This window comes from Pongo abelii, chromosome 12, assembly GCF_028885655.2.
Source record: "Pongo abelii isolate AG06213 chromosome 12, NHGRI_mPonAbe1-v2.0_pri, whole genome shotgun sequence".
In the NCBI taxonomy this organism is placed as follows: Eukaryota; Metazoa; Chordata; class Mammalia; order Primates; family Hominidae; genus Pongo; species Pongo abelii.
In genome coordinates, this window is record NC_071997.2 from 23595027 (window position 1) to 23615338 (window position 20312).

Genomic DNA, 20312 nt, shown 5'->3' on the forward strand with positions numbered 1-20312 from the left:
CCTTATAAACCAGAAAACATTTCTTAGAACTCCCTCGCCATTCCCTCTTATTTTGCATATGGCCAGAAATGGGCACAGACACGTCCCTAGATAAATCACTGCCCGGGGGAATGGAGCCATTAGAACTGGCTGAAAATGCTGAGGTTTGCCTCTGAGCCTTAGAGGAGATGTGTGGTCACCATGACAAAACTAGGGCTTTCCCAGCAGAGGAGAAATTGGGGAGTGGTGGTGGCTGGCCATGCGGCATGTGCGTCACACCAAGTGACATGCTCCAATTTGCTTTGGAAGCTTTTCTGTTCTTGTTAAGGTACTGATGGCCTCTCCCTGTTCCCCTTGCAGATGAAGTGGGAGTGCCTCAGTCCCTGATATTTCCCCAGCCTCACAGGGACATGCAGAGGCCACTGATCGTGATGTGAGATCTGCCTTCAGTGGCTCCCTGTGGCCAACAGGCTGGGCTGCGTCAACTGTCGGGCACCAGCTTCGTCCTCTTCAACATGCTCCGTGCATCCTGACAGGGTGGTCTGTAATTTCAGCCTCAGAGGTCAGGCTCCCATGCCCTTCCGAGTGGAGTGCCTCGGCAGTGGGTTGTTATTTCAGGACACAGAATCAGTCTCAATACTGGGGGCCAAGACTCTTCACAAATGTGTCTCCCGGGGAAAGCTTTATCCACCAGGACGCCCCATGTGTTTGTGAATCTGACCTGGGAATCTCCCATGAAATGAGGTCCATTTCAGTCATATCTGTTCTTATGGTTTAAACTCCGGCTAACATTTCTTTATCTAGAGTGTGTGGATGAGATGAAGGCTGCAGGGCTTACAATACATATCCAGCAACGCTAAGGCATCTTGGAATTTTGGTGGGAAAGGTGGTGCGAGCCATCACGATACTCAGAGCAATTCTCCTGTCTTTTGAAAAATAGAATTTGCTTCCTGCCACAGCCCTAGGTGTCCTGATCAGATTAGAAGTACTCCAGTTTATGTCCAGCCCAGATTTTGAAAACTGATCTGCTGTGACAATCTCCTGGTTTTCTAATTTGCATGTCTCCCTGCTTCTACCCAATGTGGTGAAGGCTGCTGCAACCAACCAGCCCCATCCGAGGGAAGGCAGGGAAGGCGGATGCAGGCCTGGGCAAGTGCTCTGCAAGCTTGCTTTCTTTGTGTCCTGGATGAAGTGAGCGTCTCTCTTCTAATCCATGTAGACTCAGCATTTAGGAAGAAGCAAGAGTCGATTCTTTGTAACACAGGCTGAAAATCTCCCAATCCTTTGCTTCCTACCTTGTTTTTATCTATAAACTTGATTTTCGTTTCCTCTGAAAATTACCCATCAAACCAAATCCTTCTCCCTTAATTCCTCCCTGCATTTAACACGATTCACCTTTGCCTGTGTGTTGTAGGATAAACAGCCCGCTGCCCCAGTGAGAAGAGCAACAAACAGAATAATTAAAAAAAAACCAACTGACAAATCTGAACAAGCTTTGGTGGTGAGGACCCGATTAATTACACTCGTCCACACCCAAGCTTGGCAGAAGGGGGTGCCCTGGGAATGTCTGCAGAAGCCAACCCCATGCCTGAGGGGTCAGGGGTCAGGGTTGACAGCCCTTCCCTGAAGCTGGATGAGACCCAGCCCGGGAGTAACTCCAGCCTGAAAGAGAACTAATTGAGGAAGCTTCTTCTAAAGGTAGTGACTGCTATGTTCTGTCTGCTGGGTTCCCTTTAGAGTTCATGGGATACATTCCATCCAGTTGCAGGGCAAAGAGAGGGCCTTGGGGTAACCATTAGTTCTAGGCATGGAGACCTGGGCTTACAAGCAAGTGCTCAACTGGGTGCAGCCGAAAAGGGGAGAAATCCCGGAAATACAGGATAGTCGAGTTCCTCCTGGGAACTTGGCAGTCATGATTTAGACAACATGCACCTAAGAATATGCTGATTTTACAAATACCTCAACTAACTTGTGGTAGAAATACCAGATACCATGTGGGTCCCCAGCTGCAGTACTAATAGGCTAGGCTGCCTGTTGAAGCCATCAAAAGTCACTTACACTGTGTAATATGGGAGACGCCAAATGCTTATTAGCCCCCCCACCCCAGTGTCCTTCCTCTTAACAGGACACAGTACCTCCAATGCCTGAATCTTTTATTTAAAGGAGCTAAAAGTGAAGGAAGTCCACAATTAAAACACAAATATGGGCTGGGTGTGGTGGCTCATGCCTGTAATCCCAGCACTTTGGGAGCCCAAGGCAGGAGAATCTCTTGAGCCCAGGAGTTTGAGACCAGCCTAGTCCACATAGCAAGACCCCATCTCTGCAAAACAAACAAAAAATACACAAATATGTTACACCAAAGGGCATCACAGAACCCCATAATCATCCATTAAAGATCACTGGAAATGTTGTTTATCTGAGGAGGCAGCTAGTCATAGGAGGGACCTCTTGAATAAGGGCCAGGAATCTCCCAGTTTTGAAAGAAGGTTCTGGAACTCTCTGGTACTTTCTTTCTTTTTTTTTTTTTGAGACGGAGTCTTGCTCTGTCACCCAGGCTGGAGTGCAGTGGCGCAATCACGGCTCAGTGCAACCTCTGCCTCCTGGGTTCAAGTGATTCTCCTGCCTCAGCCTCCCGAGTAGCTAGGATTATAGGTATGCACCACCATGCCCAGCTAATTTTTGTATTTTTAGTAGAGATGTTGTTTCGCCATGTTGGCCAGGCTGGTCTTGAACTCCTGACCTCAGGTGATCCACCTGCCTCGGCATCCCAGAGTGCTGAGATTACAGGCGTGAGCCACTGTGCCCAGTCTCTCTGGAACTTTCTGATACTATATAAAAAGAGGCAGTAGGAGCAGTGAATGGCCTTGTGCTGCCTGCTGAAAAATGAACCCACGAAGGAATGTGCGTTAAGGGTGTGGTGCTGGGCAGCTATCTGGGAGAGGAACACGGCCATTGGCTGATTTCAGGTCCAGCACCCAGGGTTCACCTGAGGCAACTGGTCCAGACTCGAAGTTGTGTGCATTTTCTAAACAGTGGTTGCAAAATTGTCCCCAAATTATTCCCATGTAATTTTTTGAAAGTTATTTGTTTCTTATGATTTTTGCATTAATACATGAGATGCATTTGTAGTTTTCTTGGTTGAAGTGTGCCATCTCAGGTTCTGAAATCAATGTTATATTTCATAAAATAATTCAAGCATATTCCTTCTTTTCTACATGCTAGAACAATTTATACAGAATTGAGTGCTACCTGCTCTTTAAAGGTATCTTAGAATGTCCCTGTGACACTAGTTGGGCATTTCTGAGGGAACTCTTTGGCAACTTTTTCTCTTTGTTATATGAGAATCAGAATGCTTTGATTTTTTTTCTGTTTGGGATCCATTTTGCTAAATTATATTTTCCAAGAAAATTGTATTTTTCATCCAAGTTTTCAAATTTTACTTTCATGGAGTTAACCAAAGTATTTCCTTATGGTTGTTTTAATTTAATATAGTTTCGTGGTTATTTTTCTCTTAGTCTTTCTTATTTTGTATATTTGCATTTTCTACTTTTTTTTTTCTGTATTAGGTTAGCTAGTGCTTTTCTATTTTTTAATTCTTTTCCCCAAAGATTCAGTTTACTTCTTTTTTTTCTGTTTTCTAATTCACTAAGTTAGAAAGTTCTGTTTTTATTTTTATTAATTCATTCTTTCTACATTCCTTCAGTTTATTTTATTGTTCTTTTTCTAAGCTAGATGCTTGGTTCGTTTGGTTTTTATTTATTGTTTATTTAAGTATTTAAACCTATGAATTTCTCTTCCACTACTACCTTAACACTATCTCATAGATTCCAAGGTGTGGAAAATGTATTGTTTTTGTTATTTTTATTTTCTAGAAGTCCTGTGATTTAGGTTAATATTATATTTTGATCCAAGAGTTAAGAAGAATTGCTTTAAATTCATATAGGATAAACTTTAAAAATGTTCAGGTGAAAAGGAATTTTTGTTATCTGTTTTTAAAAATTAATTTATCATTTTATTGCATTGTGACCAAAGAAGGTTGCCTATGCTATTTCTACGTTCTGGAATGTATTGAGGTTTTTTTCGTGGCCTCATATGTGCTCAGTTTTCCTGAATGTTCTATTCTTGAATATTCTTGAAATAAGAATATGCTCTATGTGTAAAGAATATATATATATATGAACTATCATGTTTAACATAGATTATATGAGAGTTCTATATTATTGATTTCATTTTTATTAATTTGATTTGTCATAGTATAGAGTCAGGAATGAAACCAGCGTGATTCTGTTTCTTTCTCCTTTTGTATCCTGTAATTCCAAGTTTATGAGTGCCATTGCATTGTTATTTGGTACTCAGTTATTTATAACTATTATATCTTCACTGTGAATCATACCCTTATCATTACAAGGTGTTTTATTGGTCTTAATCTTTTTTTTTTTTGGCCTGAACTCCAATTTACCTAAAATTAAATTAAAGCCATGACCTGGCCGGTCACGGTGGCTCATGCTTGTAATCCCACCACTTTAGGAGGCCAAGGTGGGCGCATTACCTGAGGTCGGGAGTTTGAGACCAGCCTGACCAACATGGAGAAACCCCATCTCTACTAAAAAGACAAAATTAGCCAGGTGTGGTGGTGCATGCCTGTAATCCCAGCTACTTGGGAGCCTGAGACAGGAGAATCACTTGAACCCGGGAGGCAGAGGTTGTGGTGAGCCAAGATCGCGCCATTGGATTCCAGCCTGGGCAACAAGAGCGAAACTGCGCCAAAACAAACAAACAAACAAACAAACAAAACATGACCTTTGCTTTCTTCTGGTGTACTCTCCCTTAATACAGCTTTACTCATCTTTTCATTTTCAATATTCTGTTCTAATTGTGTTTCAGATAGAGAGAATTATGTTTTGCCTTACGATTTAATTTAAAAATGTTTTTCTCTTAGTTGGGATGCTAACCCAATTTGTATTCATAGATGTGACTAAGGTATATTTAGTCTTAGATCTGTTATATTGTTTTCCATTTTTTTAAAATTTGTCTGTTTGCTTTTGCTTTGTTTTTTATATGTAGTTCTTCTGATATTTAGAAAAATTAGTATATTTAGAAAGATTAGTATATTAGTATATTTAGAAAAATTAGTATATTTTTCCTAGTAGACAACTTTATAATGATAACTTTATTTTGTAATTTAGTTTTTATTTTTATTTTTATTTATTTATTTTTGAGATAGAGTCTTGCTCTGTCACCCAGGCTGGAGTGCAGTGGCATGATCTTGGCTCACTGCAGCCTGCCTCCCAGGTTCAAGTAATTCTCCGGCCTCAGCCTCCCAAGTAGCTGGGACTACAGCCACATGCCACCATGCCCAGCTAATCTTTTGTATTTTTGGTAGAGATGGGGTTTCACCGTGTTAGCCAGGATGGTCTTGATCTGCTGACCTTGTGATCCACCTGCCTCAACCTCCCAAAGTGCTGGGATTACAGGAGTGAGCCACCAAGCCCGGTCCTTACTTATTTATTTTTTTAGATGGAATCTCACTCTATTGCCCAGGCTGGAGTACAGTGGCACAATCTCGGCTCATTGCAACCTCCACCTCCTGGGTCCAAGCAATTCTCCCACCTCAGCCTCCTGAGAAGCTGGGACTACAGGCGTGTGCCACCATGCCTGGCTAATTTTTGTATTTTCCAGTAGAGACTGGGTTTCACTATGTTGGCCAGGCTGGTCTCAAACTCCTGACCTCAAGTGATCCACCCACCTCGGCATCCCAAAGTGCTGGGATTATAGGCGTGAACCACTGCTCCCGGCTATAATGATAAATTTTTTTTTTTTTTTTGAGACAGAGTTTCACTCTTGTTGCCCAGGCTGGAGTGCAATGGCACAATATCAGCTCACCCCCACCTCCGCCTCACAGGTTCAAGCGATTCTCCTGCCTCAGCCTCCCGAATAGCTGGGATTACAGGCAGGCACCACCACACCTGGCTAATTTTGTATTTTTAGTAGAGACGGGGTTTCTCCATGTTGGTCAGGCTGGTCTCAAACTCTCGACCTTAGGTGATCTGCCCACCTCGGCCTCCCAAAGCGCTGGGATTACAGGCATGAGCCACCGTGCCTGGCCATCCTTTGTTCTTTTAATATGTTTACAGTTTTGTTACTTGAGCTGTCAATTTTAGTATCAGTCAGGATCTAGAAAAACAGAAACTACACTAAAACATTTAAAACTTCAGGTTTTAAAGACTTTAGGCCAGGCGCGGTGGCTCATGCCTATAATCCCAGCATTTTGGGAGGCCGAGGTGGGTGGATCACCTGAGGTCAGGAGTTCAAGACCAGCCTGGGCAATATGGTGAAACCCCGTCTCTACAAAAATACAAAAAAAAAAAAAAAAAAAAAAGAATTAGCTGGGTGTGGTGGCATGCGCCCGTAGTCCCAGCTACTCAGGGGGCTGAGGCAGGAGAATCGCTTGAACCTAGGATGCGGAGGTTGCAGGGAGCTGAGATCACGCCATTGCACTCCAGCCTGGGTAACAGAACAAGATGCCGTCTCAAAAAAAAAAAAAAAAGAAAGAAAGAAAAGAAAAAGCAACAACAACAAAAAACTAATGATTGACTTTAATTCAGGAAATTGGTTATATGGGTGGTAGAAGAATCAAGAAGCCAAATGAGACTGGGTAGGAACCCACAGATTAGTGACACCAGAAAGCCATGACTTCCTCTAGGTGGGTGGGAGGAGGTGGTGTGACTGTTTGGGGACGGGGTTACCTGGTAGTAGCTGTGACCTAAGAAAAATGTGTGGGCCGGGTGCGGTGGCTCATGCCTGTAATCCCAACACTTTGGGAGGCTGAGGTGGGCAGATGGCCTGAGGTCAGGAGTTTGAGACGAGCCTGGCCAACACGATGAAACCCGGTGTCTACTAAAAATACAAAATTAGTGAAACTCTGTCTCAAAAGAAAAGAAAAGAAAAGAAAAATGTTGTGGGATAGGAGCTTTAGCCCCAGAGGCAATGCAGCTGCTACTGGCAGTGTTGCCCAAGCTTCTCTCCTTCCTGTCACTTTCCAGTTGTCCTCTTGTTTCTTGACATGGCTGACCCAGAAAAAAGTCAGGAGACACAGGAGCTGTGAAACACAGCTTGTAGGGCCCAGCCTTCTCGTGACACTGATCAGAGCAGCAAAGGGGTGAGGAGTGGATCTGAGGGCAAGGGGGCCAAGGACCAGGTTTAAACGGTACCCTTTGACGACCAGTTTCTACTTTTTTTTTTTTTTTTTTGAGACAGAGTCTTGCTCTGTCGCCAGGCTGGAGTGAAGTGGCGCGATCTCAGCTCACTGCAACCTCCACCTCCCAGGTTCAAGCAATTCTCCTGCCTCAGCCTCCCAAGTAGCTGCGACTACAGGTGCACGCCGCCATGCCCAGCTAATTTTTGTATTTTTAGTAGAGATGGCGTTTCACCATGTTGGCCAGGATGGTCTTGATCTCTTGACCTCGTGATCCATCCAGCTTGGCCTCCCAAAGTGCTGGGATTACTGGCATGAGCGACCGTGCCCAGCTGACCAGTTACTACTGATGACATGTTCATGAGCTTATCCTCCTTCTTACCTCATTTCCCCACTCACTGTTTGTGTCGGTAGCATCATTTCTGCATTGTCAAGCATATGCCATTTGCAGTCTGTTCTGTCACCCTCCTCCCACCCCATCTGTTTTAGTCTTAGTTCCGTGGCTCTGGATATTCAAGACCCACTCAGAGTATCTTGCCCTCATTACTCCAATTATTTCTTATTCAGCTAGAATAGACACTCTAGTAGTGTCCTTAAGGATGACGCAAGGATCAATATACTCTGCATCTTGGCCGGGTGTGGTGGCGCACAACTATAGTCCCAGCTACTCGGGTAGTTGAGGCAGGAGAATCGCTTGAACCCGGGGGGGGGGTGAGGGGGGGGGCGAGGGGGGTGCCAGAGGTTGCAGTGAGCCAGGATCGTACCACTGCACTCTAGCCTGGGTGACAGAGTGAGTGACAGACACTGTCCCAAAAACAAAACAAACAAAACAAAACAAAACAAAAAACTGTATCTCTAGACTCACACTTAAGGACAGTTAGGCTCAACAGGCCACTCTTGTCCCTTTCTTTCCTTAAATATCTTGTGAGTGTTGTTCTACTGTTTAATATGGGTTAAAATAGTGCACAAAGGAATCCAAGGCCAGCCTGAGTTTTCCCCTTTTGTAAATAACTAGATTTTTGTGTGCTGGGCTGCCCAAAAAAGGCTATCATTTCATTAAAAGTTCAATAACTTTTCTAGAATATTTATCTATGACCATTTGGGGTCAATTTTCTTTTTTTGTATGTGTGACAGGGTCTTGCTCTGTTGCCCAGGCTGGAGGGCAATGGCATGATCATGGCTCACTGCAGCCTCAAACTCGTGGGCTCAAGCGATCCTCCCACCTCAGCCTCCCAAAGTATTGGGATTACAGGCGTGAGTAACCACGCCCGGCCTGGGTAATTCTGATTGACTTATCTTGCATTTCATTTAGTCTTTCCTCTGAGGAGATTTTCTATTTGCTAAGACTTTCTTCAGTTGAAAACATGTGTCTTTTACTTCACTGACAGTAGCTACAATATCTACTTTAAAATCCTGTCTGTGAGTTTCAACTGGGTTCAAATTGGGATGTGGCTTGATTGATTCTCTTTTTTCTTGAGAATGAATTCCATTTTCTCTTTTCTTTTTCTTCTTTTTTCTTTTTTTTGAGACAGAGTCTTGCTCTGTCACCCAGGCTGGAGTGCAGTGGCACGATCTCAGCTCACTGCAACCTCCGCCTCCCAGGTTCAAGGATTCTCCTGCCTCTGCCACCTGAGTAGCTGGGACTACAGACACACGCCACCACACCCAGCTAATTTTGTATTTTTAGTAGAGATGGGGTTTCACCATGATGGCCAGGCTGGTCTCAAACTCCTGACCTCAGGTGATCCACCCGCCTCGCCCTCCCAAAGTGCTGGGATTACAGGTGTGAGCCACTGCGCCCGGCCAAATTCCATGTTCTTGATTCTTCATGTGACAGGTAATTTTGGATTGATCCTGGAATTCAAATATTAAATTGCGGAAATTCTGGATTCTGTTACTTTTCTCCAATGCGTGTTTTTCCCCCTTTGTGTTAGCAGGAAATTTTAGCGTGAAGAGTGTCTCTTGGATGGTAGCTGTGTTCTCAGTTTAGATTTAATTTCCTGAGCTGGGCTGCTTTAAGCCTGTTTCACATATGTGTGCCTCTGGGGTCTGTCAGAGATATAATTTGAGCATCCCATTTCTAAATGTTTCCCTCTGGGACCCTGTCATTCTCTTCAGCATTCATGGTTTTCTGGCTTCATTTTTCTTGCTCCCCATGCCAGAAAGCCTGTGGATTTGCCATGTCTACTGGCCTTCATGCTACATGGACTGCCCATGGCCACAGGCAAAAAGCCACAGAGATGGGATTTGCTTGTCTGGCTCTCTCCCTGCATGCACCAGCACTCCAGCTGCACTCCTCACCCGCCACCGTCACCTTCCGTTTGTGCTCCAGGACTTTCCCGTCGTTGCTTTTCATGTCATTTTAGGGTTTGATCATTGTTTTCTACGAGGGAGGTGTCTATATTCCAGTCCAATATACCCAGGGCAAAATCTAGACTGAAGTTTTGATATCAGAATAGACATGATTATACTTTTAGCACCTGAAAAAGAGACTTCCTGTTATTACCTGAAAGTCACTGAATATAACATTGTTTCTCTGAGTGGGGGGGAAAACTTCAAATAGTGTGTATTTGAAAAAAAAAGGGCAATGGCTGGGCGCAGTGGCTCATGCCTATAATCCCAGCACTTTGGGAGGTTGAGGCAGGTGGATGGCTTGAGTCCAGGAGTTCGAGACCAGCCTGGCCAACATAGTAAAACCCCATCTCCACTAAAAATACAAAAATTAGCCAGCCTTGGTGGTGCACGCCTGTAATCCCAGCTACTCGGGAGGCTGAGGCAGGAGAATCGCTTGAACCTGGGAGGCAGAGGTTGCAGTGAGCCTGGATTGCATCACTGCACTCCAGCCTAGGTGACAGAGCGAGACTCTGTCTCAAAAAAATAAAATAAAATAAATAAAAAATAGAAAAGGTTCTCTATGTCAACTTATTAATTATACTGGGTGCAAGTGGAGAAAAGCATTTATTTATTTTCCACTCCACACACACATTGCTTTTCAATACCCCCAATCTTATCAATGGGGTTGTAGCACAGTTTTTGTTTAATTAATTTTAATTGTTTGCATTTTATGATCTGTATAGTATTCTTCATAACAGAGCCATTGAGTATACTATGAATACATTTTTTGTCTTGTTCTATTCCCCCCTAGAGATAGTAATTGATTTGAACTTCTTTGTTTCTACATTTGAGTTTTTGTTCACTTGGTTTCACATTTGCCTATTATGCCACCTTCTAACTTTCTCAACACAGCACAATAAGTCCCTTAATAAATTCAGAATCATTGTTATCTATTGGCTTTTGTTTATTTTGTTGAATAATTTTTATTATTTTTATTGTTATCTTACTGTTTTTCCCCCTTGAGAATTCTTGATCTTTCCTGCACGCCCCTGCCTCCAGCTCCCCCTCTATCCTGGTTGTTCTTTGTGGAGCCGTCATCCCGGGAGGCTCTTCCCCACCACCCTGGGGGTTCCTTCTCCACCTCCTGTGCTGGACTTCCTGCTGTCTTCATCCTGTGTCTTTTTTTTTTTTTTTAATTCCCTCATTTAAATGAGGAATATCCTCTAGGATATTCCTAATCTTCTTCTTAAAAATTTATTTCCTGGCCAGGTGCAGTGGCTCATGCCTATAATCCCAGCACTTTGGGAGGCCAAGGTGGGTGGATCACCTGAGGTCAGGAGTTTGAGACCAGCCTGGCCAACATGGTGAAACCCCGTCTCTACAAAAAATATAAAGATTAGCCAGGTGTGGTGGTGCACACCTGCAATCTCAGCTATTTGAGAGGCTGAGGCAGGAGAATTGCTTGAACCCAGGAGGCGGAGGTTGTAGTGAGCAAAGATTATACCACTGCACTCCAGCCTAGGTAACAGAGCAAGACTCTGACTCCAAAAAAAAAAAAAAATTTTTTCCCTCATTTAAATGAGGCATATTTTCTAGGGTAGTCCTAAGAAATAGTACATAGGACATAATATTTTGAAACTTTACCAGTCTAAAAATGTCTTTATTATGCCTCCTGTTTGATTGACAGTTTAGTTGGGTAGATTCTTAACCATTGAGTCTCTGCTGCTTATATTATGGAACAATATTTACAATGAGCAAAAACAAACAACCTTATGAAGAAGTAAAGTTGTCTAAGTAAGAAAGTTCTGGTGGATTTTTCTTTTTCTTTTCTTTTTTCTTTTTAGACGGAGTCTTGCTCTGTCATCTGGGCTGGAGTGTAGTGGCACGATCTCGGCTCACTGCAACCTCCACCTCCCAGGTTCAAGCGATTCTCCTGCCTCAGCCTCCCACGTAGCTGGGACTACAGGTGCATGCCACCATGCCCAGCTAATTTTTGTATTTTTAGTAGAGATGGGGTTTCACCATGTTGGCCAGGATGGTCTCCATCTCTTGACCTCGTGATCCACCTACCTCAGCCTCCCAAAGTGCTGGGATTATAGGCGTGAGCCACCACGCCTGGCCCTGGTGGACTTTTCTACCTCACACAAGCAGTGGACTTTATGTTTTCTTTTGTTGAGGTTATGGTTTTGGAATGGAGGTGACTATGTTGTATTTTTCTGTAAGCATCACTTGCTTAGGGGAATCACCTCTCTCCCATTTCTTGTGGATCTGATCAATCACAGTATCCTCCATCTGACCACAGGGATCAGGAGGCTGAGCTGGGAAGATTGCTTGAGCCCAGGAGCTGGAGGCTGCAATGAACTATGATTGTGCCACTGCACTCTAGCCTGGGTGACAGAGCAAGACGCCATCTCTAAAAAAATAAAATAAAATAAAACCCAAAAGTTATCAAGTGATGGAACAGGATTCAAGTAGAACACTCATTGTCACCACCCCCTGTCACCCCAGGATGACTCAAGGTTAATGACATGAGTGTGGGTTGTAGGTGGTTGATTTTATTATTATCATTTTTTTTTTTTTTTTGAGATGGAGTTTTGCTCTTGTTGCCCAGGCTGGAGTGCAATGGCACTGTCTAGGCTCACTGCAACCTCTGCCTCCCAGGTTCAAGCGGTTCTCAGCTTCCCAAGTAGCTGGGATTACAGGCGCCTGCCACCACACCCAGCTAAATTTTGTATTTTTAGTAGAGATGGGGTTTCACCGTGTTGGCCAGGCTGGTCTTGAACTCCTGACCTCAGGTGATCCACCCACCTCAGTCTCCCAAAGTGTTGGGATTACAGACGTGAGCCACTGTGTCCGGCCTGTTATTATCATTATTATATTTGTTTGCTATAAGCAAAAACAACATTAAAAGTATATGAAGAATATAAAGCAAAACTGAAAAGGAAAAAGGTTTGTTGGGTATTTTTTTTTTCTCTGTCTCAAAATTAAAAAAAAAAAAACACTGGCTCCATGGCAGTTTAACTGTATCCCTTTATATTCTCTGGGGAAACAGGAAAGGAAGCTCAGTTTGGTTTGGGTCAGAAAATGAGTGTTGTTTAATCGGGATTTAAAATTTTCCCCGTTCTATTCATGGAACATACTGGAATAAAATGTAAAGAGTTGACAACACTCAGTGACATATAATCAATTTTGTAGTTTGTAGTATTATTATTATCCACCCTCAGGATAGTGGATGGTTTTATAGGCATGTATTTACACCCGTAGATGTCTATTCTTTTTTCTACGTCTTTAGAAAATAAGAACACAAAACACGACAGCATGAAATGCATGCAATGCGGGAAACAAAGACACAAGATCAGGTTGTGCATTCGTCGTTAGGGAAAAAAAAAGGACTCCTATTACTAAGAACTACAAAAGAAAGCAGCAAACAGTGTTCCTGTGGGAGTCACGTTAGACCATCACTAAGGATATTTAAAGCTACTGAGAGCAAAATGCCAGGTGGTGTCCTGAGGGTTGCAGTCCTGGGGAGACAGCAGCTTGGCTGATAACATGACACAGCATCCAGCTCCACTCTCTATCACGGTGTTTCATGTAGAAACCCCACTTCGTGTACCAATGGCATAATTTAGGTTATACACTTAGGTTGATGACTTTTAAAGTGCCATTTTCACCCTTGATCAGCTTTAACCAGTCAAGCTTTTGGAGAGAAAATAAAGGTATTTTTGTTTCATTTTCAAGTCAAAGCACATGCATTTGTAATGTCAATGAAATCCAGAAGGGGCCAGGAGCACTGGCTCATGCCTGTAATCCCAGCACTTTGGGAGGCCGAGGCAGGTGGATCATCTGAGGTCAGGAGTTCAAGACCAGCCTGGCCAACATGATGAAACCTCGTATCTACTAAAAATATAAAAATTAGCTGGGTGTGGTGGCACATGCCTGCAATCCCAGCTACTCGGGAGGCTGAGGCAGGAGAATTGCTTGAACCTGGAGGTGGAGACTGCAGTGAGCCGAGATCACAATACTACACACTGCAGTTTGGGTGACACAGTGAGATTCTGTCTCAAAAAAAATAAAAAAGAAAAAAAATAAATCCAGAAGGTTAGGGAGCCAGAGGCTGAGGTACACCATGGGAAGAGTGTCCATTTGGGAAGCAGGGTCCCCGGCCAGGCCTTTGAGGAAGGAAAGGTATCGCAGAAGAGCTGCATCTGTGGAGTCCAGAAGGTGGGAGAAAGTGGCTTCACTGAAATCGTTGGGTGGAATTTGGGATGAGACATCACAGGAAAAGATCACAGGAAATAATGAATGCTAGCCTTCTGAGTGTTCAGTATGAATGATTTAAACCCAATGGATGTCATACTAGTGAAGTCACATTTCCAGTATAATAACTGACATGTCCAGAATCTGACCACTTCTCACCACATCTGCTGCCACCTCCGTGGTCCCCGCCACCCAAATGTCTCATTTGCATGGTTGCCATGGCTCTCTGATTGATCTGTCTCCCTGTGTGCACCCTTGTCTCCTTCAGACCAAGGTGCTGTAAAAATATGCAGGAAGAGCCATGTGTGGTGGCACATGCCTGTAAACCTAGCACTTTGGGAGGCTGAGGCTGGTAGATGACTTGAGGTCAGAAGTTCAAGACTATCCTGGCCAAGATGGTGAAACCCTGTCTGTACTAAAAATACAAAAATTAGCCGGATGTGGTGGCAGGCGCCTGTAATCCCAGCTACTTGGGAGGCTGAGGCAGGAGAATCCCTTGAACCCAGGAGGCAGAGGTTGCGGTGAGCCAAGATCATGCCACTGCACTCCAGTGTGGGCAACAGAGCAAGACTCTGTCTCAAAAAAAAAAAAAAAAAAAAAAAAAGCAGAAAGAATGCCAGGTTCCAGTCCCTACTGGCTGAAGAACAGCTCTGCTTCAGACTATCACCAACAGAACAGCCAGGGTGACCCTGTTACAGTGTTGGTCTGATTGTGCCACTCCTAACACCAGAACCTCTGCACAGCTGCCCATTTCACTCAGAAAGCAAGTCAGTCTTGGCCAGGCGTGGTGGCTCACGCTTGTAATGCCAGCACTTTGGAAGGCTAAGGCAGGCGGATCACCTGAGATCAGGAGTTCCAGACCAGCCTGATCAACATGGAGAAACCCCGTTTCTACTAAAAATACAAAATTAACCGGGTGTGGTGGCAGGCACCTGTAATCCCAGCTACTTGGGGAGGCTGAGGCAGGAGAATCGCTTGAACTCAGGAGGTGGAGGTTGCAGTGAGCTGAGATCGCGCCATTGCACTCCAGCCTGGACAACAAGATCAAAACTCCATCTCAAAAAAAAAAAGAAAGAAAGTCAGGCTTGACAGTGACCCCCTGCACATTCCCTCCCATGAGCACGCATCTCCCACTGTGCCCCCTCCTCATTCTGTTCCCTTGATGTTTTCTCTCCCAACTCATTTTCCCAGGGCCTGTGTACCTGCTGTTCCCACTTCCTCTGCAAGATACTGGAACTGTCCTCTAATTCCTTCACATCGTTACAAAAATGTCACTTTGAGCAGAGTGTGGTGGTGCACATCTGCAGTCTCAGCTATTTGAGAGGCTGATGTGGAGGACTGCTTGAGCCCAGGAGTTTGAGGCCAGCCTGGGCAACACAGGAAGACCTCATTGCTTAAAAAAAAAAAAAAAAAAGGTCATCTTCACATGAGCCCTTTCAGGCCATCCCTAGTTAATGTTGAAACCCCTATAGTCAAAACCCTCGACCCCATCCCCTGATTTATTTTCCTTCGTAGTTCTGATGATTAAATCTGTTGGGTCAGCTGCTTAACCTCAATACAACAGTGCCTGGCACATTGTGGGCACTCTATAGATGTTTGTTGAGTGAACAAATGATCAAATGAAGGCATGAATAATGGTGAGTAAAAGAAAGTAGTTCCACAATTTATATCATAATGATGCTGTGGAGGTTAGACAAGGGAGAGGATTACAGGAGTAAAAATGAGCCAAAGTAATATGTATGGTTAACAGCATAAACTGAACAAAGGGATTCTATCAACAGGTCAGGATAATGTTTATATTAGAAAAACCTAGCCATTTTTCAAAAGTAAATAATATCTCCTAAAGGAATTATAATATGATAAAGGAATAATAGAAGAAGTGCATTTGTTCTGCTAAGAGCCCATGTTGATAGGCTTAAAATAACATAAAATCAATTGGGGGAAGTTGGGTCTTTGGAGCAGAGATAGATGCAGATAACCATCCATGTTCCTACCTGTCCAGGCCCCAGGAACACGAGTTTCTGGAGAATAAAGCAGCTTCTGCTGAGAGGGACAGGACGAGTACGTATTTATCCAGCCAGCCATGGGCAAAATTGGGAAATCATCATAAAAGCCTTTATGCAGTGCGTTACGGTTTAAAGAGAGCTTCTTTGTATGCAATACATTTTCTTGATCCTCAAAGAAACCCTATGAGGTTGGGAGATACGAAAAAACTGATTTTCAAGAAAAGATTTGACCTGGATTGCCAGCTATCATCATCCAGCCCAGCAACTTGTGCCTCCATCCCAGATATCCTGCCTGTAGCCTCTGAGCTTTGCCCAGGACCTCCCCCTTGTCCTCTCCCTTGCTGCAGGAGGGTTGCCCTCCCATAAGCATCTAGGTTCTGAGTCTTGTCTCCCCTCCCCTGCTAACACAATACACAGTCACTATAGCTGCTATTTCTCACTTCCAGGCACTTCATTCAACCCAGGACTCCAGTTAATACCCCCAACAACTTTCTGTAGCTCACAGGTACTGTTTTTTTGTGTGCTTTTGTTTTGTTTTGTTTTGTTTTGACAGAGTCTCACTCTGTTGCCAGGCTGGAGTGCAGTGGTGTGATCTTGGTTCACTGCAACCTCCGCCTCACAGGTTCCAGTGATTCTTCTGCCCCAGCCTCCTGAGTAGCTGGGACTACAGGCGCACGCCACCACGCCCAGCTAATTTTTGTATTTTTCGTAGAGATGGGGTTTCACAATGTTGGCCAGGATGGTCTCGATCTCCTGACCTCATAATCTGCCCACCTCGGCCTCCCAAAGTGCTGGGATTACAGGCGTGAACAGGTACTGTTATCATCACCATTTGACAGATGAAGACAGAGGTTCAGAGAGGTTACATAACCTGTGCAGAGTCACTCAGCTAGAGATTAGTGGCAGAACTGAGAGACCCTACAAGGACTCACTCTACCTCTGCAACACCAGACCTCTTCTCTCCCATTGAAACATACCTGTTTCGTTTGTTGCAGCTATAAATATTTACTGAGTACCTTTTATTGTTCTAGTCACCACAGATACAGCAGAGAATAAAATAGACAGGATCCCTGCTTTCATAGAGCTTACAATTTAATGGTGGGGGGTGGCGGTGGGAGGGCAAACTAAACAAACATGTATACAGAAAGAGGCCGGGCATGGTGGCTCACACCTGTAATCCCAACATGTTGGGAGGCAGAGGCGGGCAATCACTTGAGGCTAGGAGTTCGAGACCAGCCTGGTCAATATGGTGAAACCCCATCTCTGCTAAAAGTACAATAATTAGCCAGGCATGGTGGCAGGCACCTGTAATCCCAGCTACTCAGGAGGCTGAGGCAGGAGAATCACTTTAACTCAAGAGGCAGAGGTTGCAGTGAGCCAAGATTACACCACTGTACTCCAGCCTGGGCAAAAAATATATATACAGAGAGAGAAAGAGAGATCTACATATAGACATAGATATAGGTGATAATATTTCTTTATTATTCATTGTTTTTTTTAGAGATGGGGTCTTGCCCTGTTGCCTGGTCTGGAGTGCAGTGGCATGATCATAATTCAGTACAGCCTCCAACTCCTGGGCTCAAAGGATCCTCACGCCTCAGCACCCCAAGTTGCTGAGATTTTAGCTATCACCTATTTTGGCTCCTGCCACATAGGCGATGATAAATGCTAAGAAGTAGAGCAGGATAGGAAATAGAGAGTGGTGGCTGGTGGCTGATATTTTAAGTGGGGTGGTGTTGGAGGCAGAAAGATTGAGGGTCGTGATCAACTCAGTATATCACTGGAGGCTATATGAGTAAGCAACAAACTGTCTCTCATAAATGCAGAATGTTGGCAGACCGACAAACTGCATCTGCCACCCAGAAGGAATGCTGAGGGCAGTCACGCCCCACGTGCAGTGTTTCTTGTGACTAGGTACATCTGAAGCCTGTTAGTAATAATACGAACCTGTGATCAGTTAAGCAGCTGACCAATCATTACCTCCTCCTCACTGCTGTTTCTACACAATAAATACGAAGGGCTGTAGAAGCCCAGAGGCTGCTGCCTTTGCTCACTAGGAGCAGGGAGCTCTCTTCTTCTTCCCCTGGCCGCTTCCTTTAAAATAGTTTCTTTTGTCTTACGTTTTCATTTCTACATTCGTCCTTTTGTTCAGTCTCTTAATGACATAATGAGGGTCTCAAGTAGTAACAGTAGTAACTGTCGTAGTGACGGTCTCAAGTAGTAACAGTAGTAACTGTCGTAGTGATGGTCTCAAGTAGTAACAGTAGTAACTGTCGTAGTGACGGTCTCAAGTAGTAACAGTAGTAACTGTTGTAGTGACGGTCTCAAGTAGTAACAGTAGTAACTGTCATAGTGACAGTCTCAGGTAGTAACTGTGGCAGTCTGCCACAGGGTGGTGGAGAGGACCTTTAAGCAGAGAACAGCATAAGGTTAGTCATTCAACTACCTGCGGAAGGGCAGTCCAGGCTGAAGTCTCTAAGTGCAGAGGCCCTGACGGTGTGCTGGAAATGGTAAGGGACGGCAGCTGCAGGGGGCTTTCAGGCCAAGACGGGATGGGGAGAATGGTGCAATGACGTCAAAGAGGTAACCAGGGATCTGCACATCTCTGACCTTATAAGCTTGATAAAGACTGTGTGTGGCTGGGCACGATGGCTCATGCCTATAACCCCAGCACTTTGGGAGGTTGAGGCGGGTGGATAATTTGAGGTCAGAAGTTCAAGAGTAGCCTGGCCAACATGGTGAAACCTCGTTTCTACTAAAAATACAAAAATTAGCCGGCGGTAGTGGTTCGCACCTGTAATCCCAGCTGCTTGGGAGGCTGAGGCAGGAGAATCACTTGAGCCTGGAAGGTGGAGGTTGCAGTGAGCCAAGATTATGTCACTGTACTCTGGTTGACAGAGCAAGACCCTTTCTCAGGGAAAAAAAAAACTTTTTGGGCCTGGCATGGTGGCTCATGCCTATAATCCCAGCACTTTGGGAGTCCAAGGCAGAAGGGTCTTCTGAGAGCAGGAGTTTCAGACCAGCCTGGCAATACAGTGAGACCCTGTCTCTATAAAAAAAAGTTTCTAATTAGCCAGGCATGGTGATGGCTCACACCTGTGGTCCCAGCTACTTGGGAGGCTGAGGTAGAAGGATTGCTTGATCACAGGAATTGGAGGCTTCAGTGAACTATGATTATACCACTCCACTCCAGCCTGGGCAACAAAGCAATACTATGATTCTAAAAGTAGAAGAAAAAAAAGGCCAGGTGTGGTGGCTCACACCTGTAATCAAACACTTTGAGAGGCCAAGGTGGGTGGATCTCTTAAAAAAAGAAAAAAAAAATTTTTTTTTTTTTTTTTTTAACAGAGTCTCACTCTGTCACCCAGGCTGGAGTGCAGTGGTATGATCTTGGCTCACTGCAACCTCTGCCTCCAGGGTTCAAATGATTCTCGTGCCTCAGCCTCCCGAGTAGCTGGGACTACACATGCTCACCACTGTGCCCAGCTAATTTTTTTCTATTTTTAGTAGACATGGGGTTTTACTATGTAGCCCAGGCTGGTCTCAAACTCCTGGGCTCAAGTGATCCTCCCACTTTGGCCTCCCAAAGTGCTGGGATTACAGGCATGAGCCACTGCGCCCAGCCTCTAAATTTTTTTTTTCTTTTTTTAAGTTAGCTGGGTGTGATGGCACACACCTGTAGTCCCAGTTAGTCAGGAGGCTGAGGCGGGGGCATCACTTGAGCCCAAGGGTTTGAGGCTGCAGTGAGCTAGGATCGAACCACTGAACTTAAAAATAAAAAAGTTATATGATCCTAGGAACTTTGTCCACTTGTAATTAGTGCATAAAAATTTTTTTTTGGTGGGGAAAGCGTATCTCAAGGATAATTGAGTTAATCATAGAATCCACCCATACTAGTTCAAGGAAAAGTGGAGGTCATGGGAAGGTTATAAAGAACTCTCACAAATCAGAAATAGCAAAAGCAGGCAGGCTTTAGAGGGGTGGAGAGGGGAATTGGAAAATGATTAAGAAATAAGGCAAAAAAAAAAAAAGCCTCTTTCCCTCTTTATTTCCTCTCCTCCTTTTCCTTTCTCTGTGTGCCTGCTCTGTCTTCTTTTTCCTTCCAATTATTCACACGCTTCTTGCACAGGGCTCATGATGGCCACACCCCTAGAAAAAAGTCTGAGCCCTGGAATTAGCATGACCTGTCAGTTTTGCTCATCACAGCAAATTAGCTCAGGCTCTCATTTGTAAATTCCTGGGAGGAAGAAACTGATTGGCACAGGTGTGCCAGGTGTCCACCTTGGCTTAATCACCTGTGATTAGAGAGGAAAAGGCAAGCATGTTGAGCCATCCCTCCCAGGACTGCGGAAGTTTCTTTAACTCAAGACAGTGGTTCCTTCGGGTGGGAAAGAAAGTGAGAAGGCATACGCAGGTGGTTTCTACTACTTTACTTGTTTGAGACAGGATCTTGCTCTGTCGCCCAGGCTGGAGTGCAGTGGTGCAATCATAACTCACTGCAGCCTTGACCTCCTGCTCAAGCGATCCTCCCACCTCAGTCT

At 44.5% G+C, this 20312-nt stretch overlaps 1 protein-coding gene and 1 long non-coding RNA gene across 6 annotated transcripts in view; one reads left to right on the forward strand and one right to left on the reverse strand.

The window, feature by feature from the left end:
- The window catches only part of LOC129057111 (GRIP and coiled-coil domain-containing protein 2-like), a 97009-nt gene that overhangs the window by 42439 nt on the left and 34258 nt on the right, over window positions 1-20312 (forward strand). The window lies entirely within an intron of this gene.
- On the reverse strand, window positions 39-18317 carry LOC129057255 (uncharacterized). 2 transcript variants are annotated; one of them, XR_008521820.2, is made up of 3 exons: window positions 17719-18317; window positions 15760-15952; window positions 39-2299 (listed from the first exon to the last, which is right to left on the reverse strand). It is a non-coding gene; the product is annotated as an uncharacterized LOC129057255 (long non-coding RNA). The 2 variants fall into 2 exon arrangements; XR_008521826.2 differs by lacking the exon at window positions 39-2299 and adding an exon at window positions 9450-9610.